The sequence below is a fragment of the Varroa jacobsoni genome, unplaced genomic scaffold (assembly GCF_002532875.2).
Source record: "Varroa jacobsoni isolate VJ856 unplaced genomic scaffold, vjacob_1.0 scaffold_832, whole genome shotgun sequence".
Taxonomy (NCBI): Eukaryota; Metazoa; Arthropoda; class Arachnida; order Mesostigmata; family Varroidae; genus Varroa; species Varroa jacobsoni.
In genome coordinates, this window is record NW_019213734.1 from 83,360 (window position 1) to 96,238 (window position 12,879).

Here is a 12,879-nt window from a genome sequence, read left to right on the forward strand (position 1 = left end):
TTATAAATTTGGCTTATTGATATTCATTAGAAGGTATATTTTACCGACTTTCTTCTATCGTTTTTGAACACTTTTGTTTATGATTCAATTTTACTTCGTGAAGCATTCTCCAAAGACTCCAACACAGTGCGATCCTAATATAGATTTTCTTGAGAAGTTGACACTAGAAAAGATACTGCGTTCGATACACCTACATATGTATACGTGTGTTAGACCAGCACCTTCAATGTGGGTAGTGCTGATTTATCAGGGAAATATTAGTTCGATCGTTGCGAGAGTTAGAGGTAGAGAGGACTAAGTAGGCCGTTCTCCTTATAACCGGTTTGTTCCGTTTGTGCTAACTCAGTATCTGGAGCTGAATTGACGAAAAGCACCATTCTGATAATTAGTTTTAACTTGAGATTGAATTAAAGCTTTAGTAGGCTGCTTTTTGTATAGACGATTTGTAGCTAGGCCTACAGTAAATTATCACGTACGTTCACGAAAGCGATAGTTTTCGTTAGAGCGCGCTAGTTTATGTACAGGGTGAAGGATTGAAATAGTGATCAGCTTTGTTTGCTGTAGCAGGCGTCTGCTCACTCGCTGCCGAAAAAAAATCTGCTCTTTTTGAAACAAAGCATCAAACTCGTCAGAAACTTGGGGAACTTGAGCAGAAACCAGCTAGTACTTAACGTGTTCGTATAATACAGACTTTCTACCGAGACTATGAACTTCCATCTTCTGAGGCATATGGAAAAAATGCTATTAATTTTAGCCATTAAATTAATTAAAGCCATATTTTTAATATGGCCGAAAACGGTCGGACTTAGGCGTTTCCGTATGCAGTGCTGAACTTTATGCTAATATTGGCAGGATTTGCCGAAGGTGAGAAGATTATCAATAGAACTGCTTGCTGTGTACACACGGCCCACGGTAACAGTCGTTCTACATGCAATTTCTTCGCACTGTTTAACTTTTCGATGCGCCTCTATCCATTTCTATTCACCTTTGTATATCGCTGCTGCCAATACCTTCATACTTTTAGCTACGTTTATACACTTTTGCTAAGATACCTGCGTATATATTTGACGCAAATGGAAAGGCGTAACATAGAGGAAAGGGATGCCCTAAGGCGTCACTTCGTTTTACACTAAAATAAGGTCCCGCGCACCCATTCTGCCTGTCTGCCTTGCCGCTTTCCTCAGAGTCTGCTAAATTATCTCTCCGCATCTGCTGATTAGAGAGGGGCACGAAGCGATACGTCTACTTGTGTACCCTAGCTCAATTGTGGACATCTTTTTTCTCGGTAAAACAACTATCGTTGATCGCCCCATGGATTAAGTGGCTGTTCGTGTGTCATTGAAACACTCCTACATTTGAGAGGACTGCTATGCCACGTGTGAACGCACATATCTTGCGTTGAATAATAGCATTATAATACTAATGCTCTATTTGTGTTTGTGCGTTTTACTGACACAAGCCGCTTTGGAAAAGCTTTTTTACTTGAGGAAGAAGTGTTCTGCATTAGCACGTAATAGGAACCGTACTTGGATAAGCTTTACCCCAGCGGCCACTGGGCAGCAAGGCGAACAGTGACAATGTCACGGGACGAGAGAGCAAACTCTGAGAGAGAGAGAGAGAGTACGAAATGTCAAAAGGACGAAGCTTGCGGGTAGAGACTAGCAGACCTTTACATCATGCTATAAGACATATTAGGCCCAATGTCGTCCTATAGTTTATGCATGCACTCGCACACCCCTGTAAGGACTGGTTGTCCGGATCCGCATTGCACCGGGCATGCACGGTCTCTCAGATTCTTTAGGCTCTTTCATTTCTCGTAAAATGGTGATTATAGTTCACAAACAGAGTCTAGCAAGGAGGCAACTTTGACAGTGGTTTCGAAATACTGTTGTTTTCACTGGTCTGAATGATTGCGTCGACACAACAATGAGACAACGATTCCGCTAGATTCGTCCGCTACAGAAAAACATCTCAGATGTTATGGTCAGTACAAGCTGTATTCAAAGCGACACCACGAATATTTTTAAGCGGCATTTTTTTTATGTAGAAGAATGACTTATGTTTATGGTCTGTACAGTGAAGCTACACAGATGATAAAATAACTTGGACAATCGCTAACGGCGTGGAATAGGCGCCCTTGAAGAGGGCTTTTTGGCAATCGTCCCTTGCACCATAAAGACCGACCACGTACTTAGTCATTTTGTGTATAACTAACTACATTTGGCGGTATGTTCCGTTTTTTTTTTTTTTTTCGTTATGGGCTATACTAGAAAAGCCTTTTGGCTTTATCTGCAAAGAGCGGGCACTTGAAGGCGAGTCGGTAGTGTCCTCATGTGAATTATTTTAATTGGTTGAAACATGGTCGCACGATACATATTCACAGCGCGACGACCGAATCCCAGGCATTATTGAGTCAATGACTCGAGAGTAAGACCGCTTACTCTACGATCGTAGACTGGCATTGTTCGCATATCACGCATGGTATACTGAAACGCCAATAGAACGTGCCGAGGAAAAAGTAGGTATTGGCAGTTAGAGTAGATAATTTTCCGTCCCCGAGGAAAGTAAGCCACCTGCGTACAATCATAGGACGACAGTGTACCATGTTGGTATCAGAAGCACCCGCCCTAGTTAAGTAGGTGGGCTGGCAGGTAGCTGCTTAGCTTTATCATCTCTACTTCAAGATTCGATGAAGTCTGCAAAGGTCATTGCGTCAGGCCGCTGGTCCGTACCTTTACCGACCTACGTGATACGAGATTTTAGAAGTAAAGGTCATCACAATTCATCTACCTCGATCCGGAAAGGGTTTTTAACGAAGCTAAGCATATCTGCTGTGTGTTCATGCCAAAAGTAATAGTTAACTGAAAATCAAAAACGATGTACTAAGGTTCGAACGTATCTATCGTTCATATTCAATAATAATGTTGTGTAATATATGTGGACGACGGGACTTCAACGAACAGCGAGTACGCACGTATAAGAAGAGGTCAACGAGACGGCGAAAGTCTCTGGTCTTTTTTATTTTGTTAATTTATATCGTCTGTATTTATTTATATAAAGCATTCAATGTACTCCATCGAATCGTACTTGTTCGAAGCATAAATATTGCCTGTTACCACGATAAAGAACCGCTCCGTTGTTGTAATACGTAAAATTTTTTTTTTTGACAAATGTAAAGTTTTAATCGATATCTGGACTTGAGCCTTACTTGCATAAAATAGTTCGAACTGTAACGAAGCCTGATAGTCTATTTATATACATAACGATAGTAATGGCACACCATAAGCGACCATTTAGAACCTGTAGATAATGATGACCTAGGTCATGATGGACCTGTGTAAAACCAGGGAGCGTAGCAAACGGCTATGATTAATGGTGTACTAACCGAGTAGCGATAAATTAAAATCACGCTAGCGGACGCTTACCGAAGCCCTATACGTTGCGCATTGTTAATTATAGTAAACGTCAGCATGTTCACTATGCGATAAAGTAGCAATTTCTACTAAAAAGAAAAAAGGCCTTGCTAAACTCCGTCAGCACGCTGACTATACATTAGTAATGGGTGGCATTATGGGTATTGTACAGTGAAGTATTAAAAAATATCTACGAGCACCGTTACGATTTCATGCAGTCACTTTCTAAAAACATTGATGCTTGTTACAAAGGTTTTTCCATAGCGAATACCTATAGATGCCTTTGTAGTGGATACGCACTAGGCGCTGGGATGAACGTTGCCATTCGAAGAAAAGATCGTTCGCAGTGTCCTAATCAAAGTCGATTCCGCACAGCTGCTGGATACCAGAACACCAACCAACTGAACGTCGGAATGTACGAGGAGTATATGCTGTAGCAGAATCCACTTTTCTCGCAAAGAAAAAAAACATTCCTCACCCAAGACAAAGACGGGAATAGTACATAAACGACGCACGCATCGTATGGTGTGTTTCATTTGAACAAGTGCAGATTGTAATAAAACGAGGTACTTTTTGCCGGACATCCGCCAAAGTCCCGTCTGGCTGCTATTTTAGCTGAGACAAATTCCCTTATGTGAGGTGGACGGTTTCTGACGGCCAATCTCGTTTCGGCCGATAACACGAATCGTTCAGCTGTCGATGAAGACTACGGCCCTAGTTGTTGCTCTACGGATGAATCAGTGACGCTGATGGGCCATACGAACGGTCCACGTTGGTCCCGTGCTTACAAGAGGCGTAAAGCGTCGAGCAGGCGTTTAAATGCCATTGCATACTATGTAAACATTCCAACTAGCTGTTAAAAGTATTGATTGACTCGCACAATATTGCTTATGGTTTGTTTTTATCGAAACGGTGCCTTTGTGTGCGCGTTCCTATATAAAATAGATTTGTAGGTCTGCGGGACAGGATTTCGAAGTCAGCCGAACAATTTGAATGATCGAATGTAACTTCTTTGTCGCAGTTCTTTTTCCCACTATTGCTAGTCGCATATTATTATATTATTAATTGTTATAGTATTACCAATAGTAAAAAGTAATAGGTACACACACATTGCGATGAGGTATATAGTTGCCAGGCGCGTCGATATTTTTGCCCACATGAAAGATACTGTTGCATAGTATAAGTATACAGACTTTTGCGTATGATGTCCGTAAGTGTAGACATCAGGACGTGTCTAGTACTTGCGGATGTGTACGAGCCAGCCTATCTTTTTACACGGGGGCAATTCGAGTGAGAGCAGGCAGCGGCGGTGGCCGGACACTGGCAGAAGGTTTTTAGGTCTTTCATATATATATTTCACGAACCTATAGTGCCCTACGAAGCGAATAAGTACTGAATAGTGGAACATTAGAAGCAGTAATTATCTTACAACTATATGTGCTATTAACGCGCTTATTAGCATCACTAATCACTTTTTGTCGGCACGATGACGGCGCCAAAATGAAGTATAACAACAAACCTGCCTTTCTAGGTAGGTCGAAACAACGTTATCGTAAATTACTGTATCACGTAATGCTGCTTTCGCTAGCTAATAATTACGTTTTTTCAATCGCTGTTTTCTTACATAACTGCACCTGTGTAATTTTACTGGTCAGCTTTTTTGAGAACTTCGAGCGAAATTATTCACCCCAGCCACTCGATAAGTAGAAAATCAATTTTTACAAAAAGGTCAGATTAACGTTAATTGTTGTAACGTCAGCGAAAATTTAGAGAAAACTTTATGGCTATTGGTTGCCCAGCGGCGACGAGCCGAAAACTTTCATTTTGATGCTGTATTTCCCCCAATTTTTGTTGTTCTCTATACGTTGCTACACAAAGAACTTTCGCATATAACTATGATAATGTAACAAGCGACTTTAAGTAGAAATGATGGCCTCCGCTTGGTGCAAGCAGGCAACCTATGTGCTAGTATAATGCTCGCACTGATTTTTCTGGGTCGTACAGTCTTTCCCCTGTTCCTACTCGGCTTCGCTCCCCTTGTAGCGGCATGAGGGAAATAGAATTCTTTCTCGGTCATAACATGCTCCGTTTGATTTCTGTCTACTTGCGTTTATTCTATCCACTTTCATTTCCCCTTGACGCTCCCAAACAACCCTTTCCGTTGGCGTAGGTTAGGGGAATGCCTTGCTAGCTGGTTACAAGCCTCGTGCTTGGCTTGTTACGTTGATTGCGCGCCGGCCCGCTAATGGGTTTGCTATTTGATTCTGATGCGCTTACTTGTTATTCACCGCTGACTTAGCCGTTCACCGGCTCAATCGTCGCGCCACCGATGGCTAAACGGTCAGATCGAGACTTTTGTAGGGAATAACAGTGGCACCAGATGCGAAGTCGAGTCTACAAGCGAAAACGGGGGCAGCGGCCACCGCCTTCGCTCTTCCTTGCTGCTTGCTGTTCATCGTTCGAGAAAAAGCAAGGGTCGGTCTTTGGAGACGCCAAGGAGTTGAACGAGGTCACAAGGCTAGGATCAAAGAAGCAGGGTCGCGGATAGGGATGAACGTCGAAAACGAATTGGGGGCATTGGAATTTGGATGGATTCTTCTTTCTCCGATATGGATGGTTCTTTTATAAAGGCGCGACAGGAGCAGGGATAGCACCAGCACCCAAAGGAATGCGGGGCGCTCAGGAAAGTACTAGGGAATGGCATACAAGACAGGGTTGTATGGAAAGACGGGCGTCTGGAGGGAAACATTTATGTGTCTGTGTATGCTTGACGCGAGAACCAACTGAGATAGGTTTCAGAGAACATTTTAAGGTCCCTGAGAGCGTCTTCTTTTCATGCCATCCTTTAGGCTTGAGAAAATCGTTTCGTAGCGAAAGCAGGCCGTAGAAGCTGGGAAGCGGGGTCCGCATATTCGCGCGGATAAGGGGCAGCAGCGCCTTTTACTCGAAGAAAGAGACCCTGAAGAGAGCTAGCGGATCCTGGCAGCCTACTCGAGCGAGACAGGCAAACGGACGGCTGAGAGAAGCTCAATGCCGTTCATTCGTTTGACCAGTGCGCCGTTACTTCAGAGCATAAATTCAGTGCAAACCTGTATAGGCCAAGCTTAGCCTGTGCTGCAATCCAAGGTTCAGAGACCAGCAAGTTCTTTCCTATTTTGTGTGCAGGACTACGCTATTCGGCCACCCACCGAGAGTTCCGTTAGGCGTTGCTGGACAGCCCAGACTTTCAGTGACAAGTCGCAGCCCACCAGGCAAGGGGCGATAGCCTATAGGGAAATCCAAATATCCAAAGAGAATATGGCGGAGATGAATCGTCAGCAGCCACAGCGACAGCAGAAGTGGCAGAGTCCCTGTCGCCTCGGTGAAAAAAGAAACGGCGAGATGTGAGCTTCTTCTTCCTCACACTGCCAATTCTCCTTTCCTGGGCAGTCTTTATTCCTAAACCTAAATAGTGGACCCTATTCGGTAGTTGAGACCACCCAGGAATAGGACGACTCATATTTACCAACGAGCGCAGTCCAACGCCAGTTATACAAAGCGATCGCAGACCACTATATATATTGTACATAGACCATATGCATATGGGTGTCTGGATCTATGAGTGCCCCTGAGTGTATAGGGCGCATGCGTGAGTGTCTGTGCCAGTATGCTTTTGACAACAAGATAAGAAGGTTTAAGTTTATTATGACCTCAAATAAAGCTTATCTGCTGCAGATATCTGCCTAGATAGAAAACACGGACGATACAAGAAGCGTTAGTACCGATTCAAGTCAACATTTATGATTCAGTCAGGTTATCTATTAAAGATCTGAAAAACTTCCCGATAACGAACGCTTTTATATATGTATGAGCGTTTTTTTGTTCTATTTATATTTTAGAAATTACGTAAATTCGAGCTAGAGCCTACATACCACTTTGAAATTATGTAAATAATAATAACGTAATAATATTAAGCTAATTAATTAACGTATAATATTATTACGTTAATAATCTAAATAAAAACGTTCAATTCTAGGCAGAGAAGATGTCACAACTATGTTATAGTAATGAACCGTTTTATCCTCGGCCCTATGGCCCCCTTAATCATAGCTTAGTACTGCTGTTTCTGCTTGCCTTCTCCATAATATCGTTGTGTTTGATGTATGTATGTATATACGTATACATGCTTTGTGTATATATATATATATATATATTCTTTTGAATGTATATACCATTTCGTCTCGTTCTACTGATTGGACGGCTTTCTATTTAGCTGAAAGAACAGAACGGCTTGCATGTGTATAAAAACGTCGAAATGCCTTTTTTCAAACATCTCGTTGTCCTTAATGTCACTTTCTTTTCCAGTCGTCCCCCTTAAGACTTCTCACCCAAAACTCTAACAGAAACGACGACGCTATCCGATGGCTGACAACCATGTAATAGATTCATATAATTCTCCCGTGGTGCTACACCTCAGCTATCTAATGCATACTGTATCGCATGTCTCACGCCTGGGTTTCTTCACAAAAAACCACTCAAAGGGTTCATATCATCGAGGCAATTAACAGACATTTTTCTTCTTGATGCCCATGTACGTTGTGCTACCGGGCTACAACTAGAATTATATATGAATGCGCGTGCAGATAGAGGCTTTTCTCACGGGATGTACCAGTACTATTGAAAATTCGAGACATATGTTTGCTGCAAAAGTACTCTTTTTCGATGTCCTAAAATATTTTGTTAAAATACGTATGTTGATAAATGTCGCCAGATTAATGTTTTACTACCCTATAAATTTTATGTTCCAAAATAGCTTTCTACCTCATCTTGTACATTGGTAATTAATTTATTTCCTGGATTCTTTCATCCTTGTCTTTTATCATAATGTATTTACTATGCGTCTTCTCTAACTCTTGCATTATTTATTATTACATACCCTCATAGATGTATTGTTGTGTTGAAGCGATAGCCAAAAAACTATGCCAAAAAAACCCGGTAGCCTAGCTATAGACGTCAACAGGCGTACCCGTTCTCGAAGTTGAACTTCCTCAAGGGTGTTTTGATAAATGACGGCCGAAAAGATGCATTATATTGAAATTTACCTGTTAGGCGTTGCAAAACTCCTTGAACGTCCCAATAAAACAAGTATTTATCGGTGAACCACTATTCTTATATAGCACATCCAAACTGAACTTACCTAAATAATAATAATAAAGAAAAAAGACCCAGTTTTCCTACACAAAATACTGTACTTAGATTGCTAGTGGCGATCGGGAAATAGAAACACCCTCTGCTCCAGTCGCGCAATATGGTCGATGCCAAAAAAAAAACATGTGTTTTGTTGTTGAAAATGTGTACTGCGTTTAGGTGAATTTTCTATGCTTGCGCGTGTATATCTCGTACGTACGTACGTGAAACTTTGACATATTGCAATAGATGTTGAGATGTTATTAAATTGACCTAACAAAGGCACTTTGGCCTATGAATTGTATTCTTGTTGTGCTTATTTGAGTGAAGTGACTTTCACTTTTTGTAACGAATGCATTATCCGCGAGCTTCTACTGCAACAGCTGCCGCCACCCATCCGTAAGTTGTGTTCGACGTGTATAATTATGCAACAGACAACCTACCTGTGCTTTGCTCGACGTGACGCCGCCGGCTATCTATGGCTACGCTGCGAACAGATCCAGACTGTGCCGGAGACCACTTTATTCGGCAGGAACAAGCTTGAACAGAGAAAACAAACAATGTTCCGCTATTCACTTGCTAATCGTCTCAGCGCTCGCTGCTGTCTGGATCGAATGGAAAAGGGAAATGGAGACATGGGAACAAGGGGCTAACTTGTGTAGAGAAGTTTTTTTTTTGTTATTTAGGGGCATCGATTATGCTGCCGGGTCCTATCAGATATTCACGCCTTAACAGATTCACCTATCTTTTACTTGATGAGAGATGGTATACGTACGCACATATAAATAGTACTTCCATTATTAGTAGTAGTAATCCGTGAATGTGCTACAAGGAAGCCTGACTAGGTAACTTTGTCCCCACAGTTAGATATGTGAAGATGTTAGAGACAATACTGAAGTGTTGATGCTCAGAATGCAGCTAATACACTTATATGAGTATCGAAGGACTATCAGTTTACGAAAAATTCTACAGCAGTTTGTTGAAATTGAGAAACATTTAGTGACAAGCGAACAAACCGAAGTGTATCATCTGCGCAAACCTTGACGTTGTCGTAAGGGGAATCTCATGCTGTACCATTGGCATCTGTGTCTCAGCTAAAGGGAGTCGAACATTATGAGTGGTTTGTACACTGTTACGTTACTAAATACGAACTTTTAAACAATCTTGCCGATTCCTCGAAGGCTTTCCGTCATCGATAGGGTATGAGCTTAAGGCTTCAAGACTACTTGAGAGCACATAAGAACGTAGCACAACAGCTGTTCGTCTTTGCCCTATTCTTCTTGCATGGCCCAATCGGAAGTAGTTCCGGCGTATCAGAACTTGTGTTTGTTATCGCGATATTTATTTTCTATTGCGTTTCTCGTCTCTTTATTGCGATCTATCTTTCCATTGTAACAGCATCTGTAACTGCTTATGATTCAAATTGTTGCCTTTACGCTGAGACGCTACCTAATTGCGGCACTGGAACAAAACAAGTACCTGTAGAGAACTGATGACACGCGGCCCAATACAAGGTCTTTTCTGAGCGGCTTTCTAAAAATAAAAGTTGTTTTGAAAAGCAAACAAAAAATATTAGTGTGAAAGCTCAAATCATAAAAACAAATTGCAAAAATAATAAAATTGTGTGTATTAATATTCGCCTTCCTGTTTTGCTGTATTACAATTTTAGCGCAGCAATGTTATTGTAATTATAGGAGTAAACTTTCAACGTCTTTGCCTTTGAATCACGTTTATATACATAGACTAGCCATAGTTTAAACACATTCAAATCTACCCAAATGTATCATACTATATTAGGCCTCTATAGCTTCCACTGCAGTTACAAAAAAAAGGTTCTACGTACTTTATGAATTTAGGCCTAATAATATGGATACTATTATATATAGTAAATAAATATAGACCTTTTAACGATTCATCGTATCGTTCGATGAATCGACGCATTATTTTTTAGAGAAAAATCAAGCTAGCATTTTAACGTACATATATATATGTATAGTGCGTATCTACCCTAGTTAACTAGCGATAAAGCATGCGGAAACGGCTCACATTCATAATGGCACTTCTATTATTACATGTAATAGCTTAATATCCTTCTCCAGCGACCGTACACATTTTGCGTAACGCGATATTATAGTTGTTATAATGATTGGAACGATTTGTTTGCTTTTGCTCGCTCTCTCTCGCTTTCTCTCTCTCTCTCTCTCACACACACACACGCACATACACACAAACACAGATTCACACACACACTCACTCACACACTTACACTCACACCCACAGAAACACACACACACTCACTCACACACGCACACACTGAGAAACGTACTCACATACCCACTGAGAAACACACACACACTGAGAAACACACACACACACCCTGAGAGACACACACACATCTCTCCCCCTCTGTCTCTCTCTCGCCGCTTCTCACAATTGAGGTGATATTAAAACTAACTTTAGCAACGAAAGGAACATTAATAACAGGAATTAAGTTGAGATGTTTGTTTTTCTGGCTGCCTCGGGCAAACTGCCTGGCTAACTTGTGCCGTAACACCGTTTGTGTCCCCGATACGTTTTTTGCAATAGTTTGATAATTTAACATAATAAGCGAACGCGGGTTGTTCAAGCAAATGGCAGACACTTGACAGCTCGAGCATATATATATATATATATATATCGAATATAAAGGACTAGGTCATTGGTTTGTTGTTGTCAACTCGTACCTTTCATTATTGACTTGTTTCTTTGATTATATACAGCGACGTGTTGAAACGTGTCGAGTTCGTCCATTCGTTCGTGTACTAAGAGTCTAATCACAATAACTGTTTTAGTGCTTCCTTAGCAATTTGGCCACGTTTTTTTAATGTGTATGACACACTTCATGGGTGTTTATTGTATTTCCTGCTAGACGTGAATACTTAAAGAACAGACTGCTATTGCCCTATGCGCGAACAAAAGGTACTGTTTTAGTTCTCCGGCTCACACATGATCCCTATATTGGATTCGATCTGACTTAACGCTAAAAGAAGATCCTGCAGTCGATTCCAATCTGGTTAACCCTGACACTGTACGAAGAGGTGGCACGTATCAGAAAGAGCGGGAGTTAGCTAATTCTCGAGACGCATATGCCGTTCTTATAATTTCGAAAAAAAAAGAGTGTAAGAGTTATTTGTTACGGATATTTCAAACGACTACGATCTTTTTTCGACGCCTTTACGTAGCTCAAAAAATACACCTGGCTAAATACATTTTAAGGTTGAGCCAAACACTGTTAATACGACTGGGAAGCCTTCGTAAAAGTGCGTTTATATGCTGCAATTATATTTAATTAAGGCCATGTAGAAGTCGATTGCTTACGATACGGGTATATTATGTTAGTAGGTCCATTCCATACGCGAAATTGTTGCGCCAGATCAGCAACCCTCGAGAAAGCTCAAGAAATATATCGTTTGTCCAAATTGTTCGAAAGAACGCACAGCCAATTGGATCTACTAATGCTTCGTGCATCTGACCGTTGACCACCAAATATCCTTTGTGATGTGAGCGTAAACCACTGCCGATGATGGTTTAAACTTAGAATCAGTCGTCTGAAGCTTCGAATCGTATGCTACTCGGTAACTAGACCGTGACGGAGAGTTGTAGGACAATGAGGAACTCCACGGCTGGGTCCTAATAGGTGCCTGTCGATCCTACAGCCGACCCAAAACGGCGCAGGCCACCCGTTCAAATAGGCTCTCATAGGAGCCGAACGCGACCCGCTGCAATACTTCGTAGGAAAGCACACAGAGTTTCGGCTAAAAACGTTGCTATTAGGCTGTTTAAACATTGTCGTATGAATCCTATTCGCCATTCCGGAGCTGTTCGTGTTAATCTTCTATGAGACTTGTTTGCATGAAGGATGGCTTACGATACGAACAGGCCCCACACCAAAATGCTTTGCCGTACCTAAATCTTTTGTTGTCTGAAAATGGCCTAAAGCTATGTTGGTTGGTAACCTGCGAGTTACGACACTAGAAGCAAACCGAACTCAAATCACCAGATTGCTCAAGTACAACAGTACCAACCATACCCTGCTGCTCTTCGTGCATCTTACATAGTTTCGTTTATGATAGCACATAACACAGTTAAATTTACGTAAACCGATCATTGATATTTCATTAATTAAGTAATCATTTGCTTTAGTGAGCTACCACGTCTATTGGATGAGAGGTTCCGTCTTTTGATTGTTAATCCGGTTGATGCTGTCACCGAAAGCTTTGCTGCTTGTAGAAACATGAAGAAGCACCTAATCCTCGGACCG

General features: G+C 41.5%; 2 long non-coding RNA genes across 2 annotated transcripts in view; both read left to right on the forward strand.

Moving 5' to 3' along the window:
• Positions 1-12,879, forward strand: part of LOC111264207 (uncharacterized) — a 44,124-nt gene that overhangs the window by 4,835 nt on the left and 26,410 nt on the right. The window lies entirely within an intron of this gene.
• LOC147752978 (uncharacterized) lies at positions 1,087-10,212 on the forward strand. Its single transcript, XR_015312607.1, has 2 exons — positions 1,087-1,983; positions 7,758-10,212. It is a non-coding gene; the product is annotated as an uncharacterized LOC147752978 (long non-coding RNA).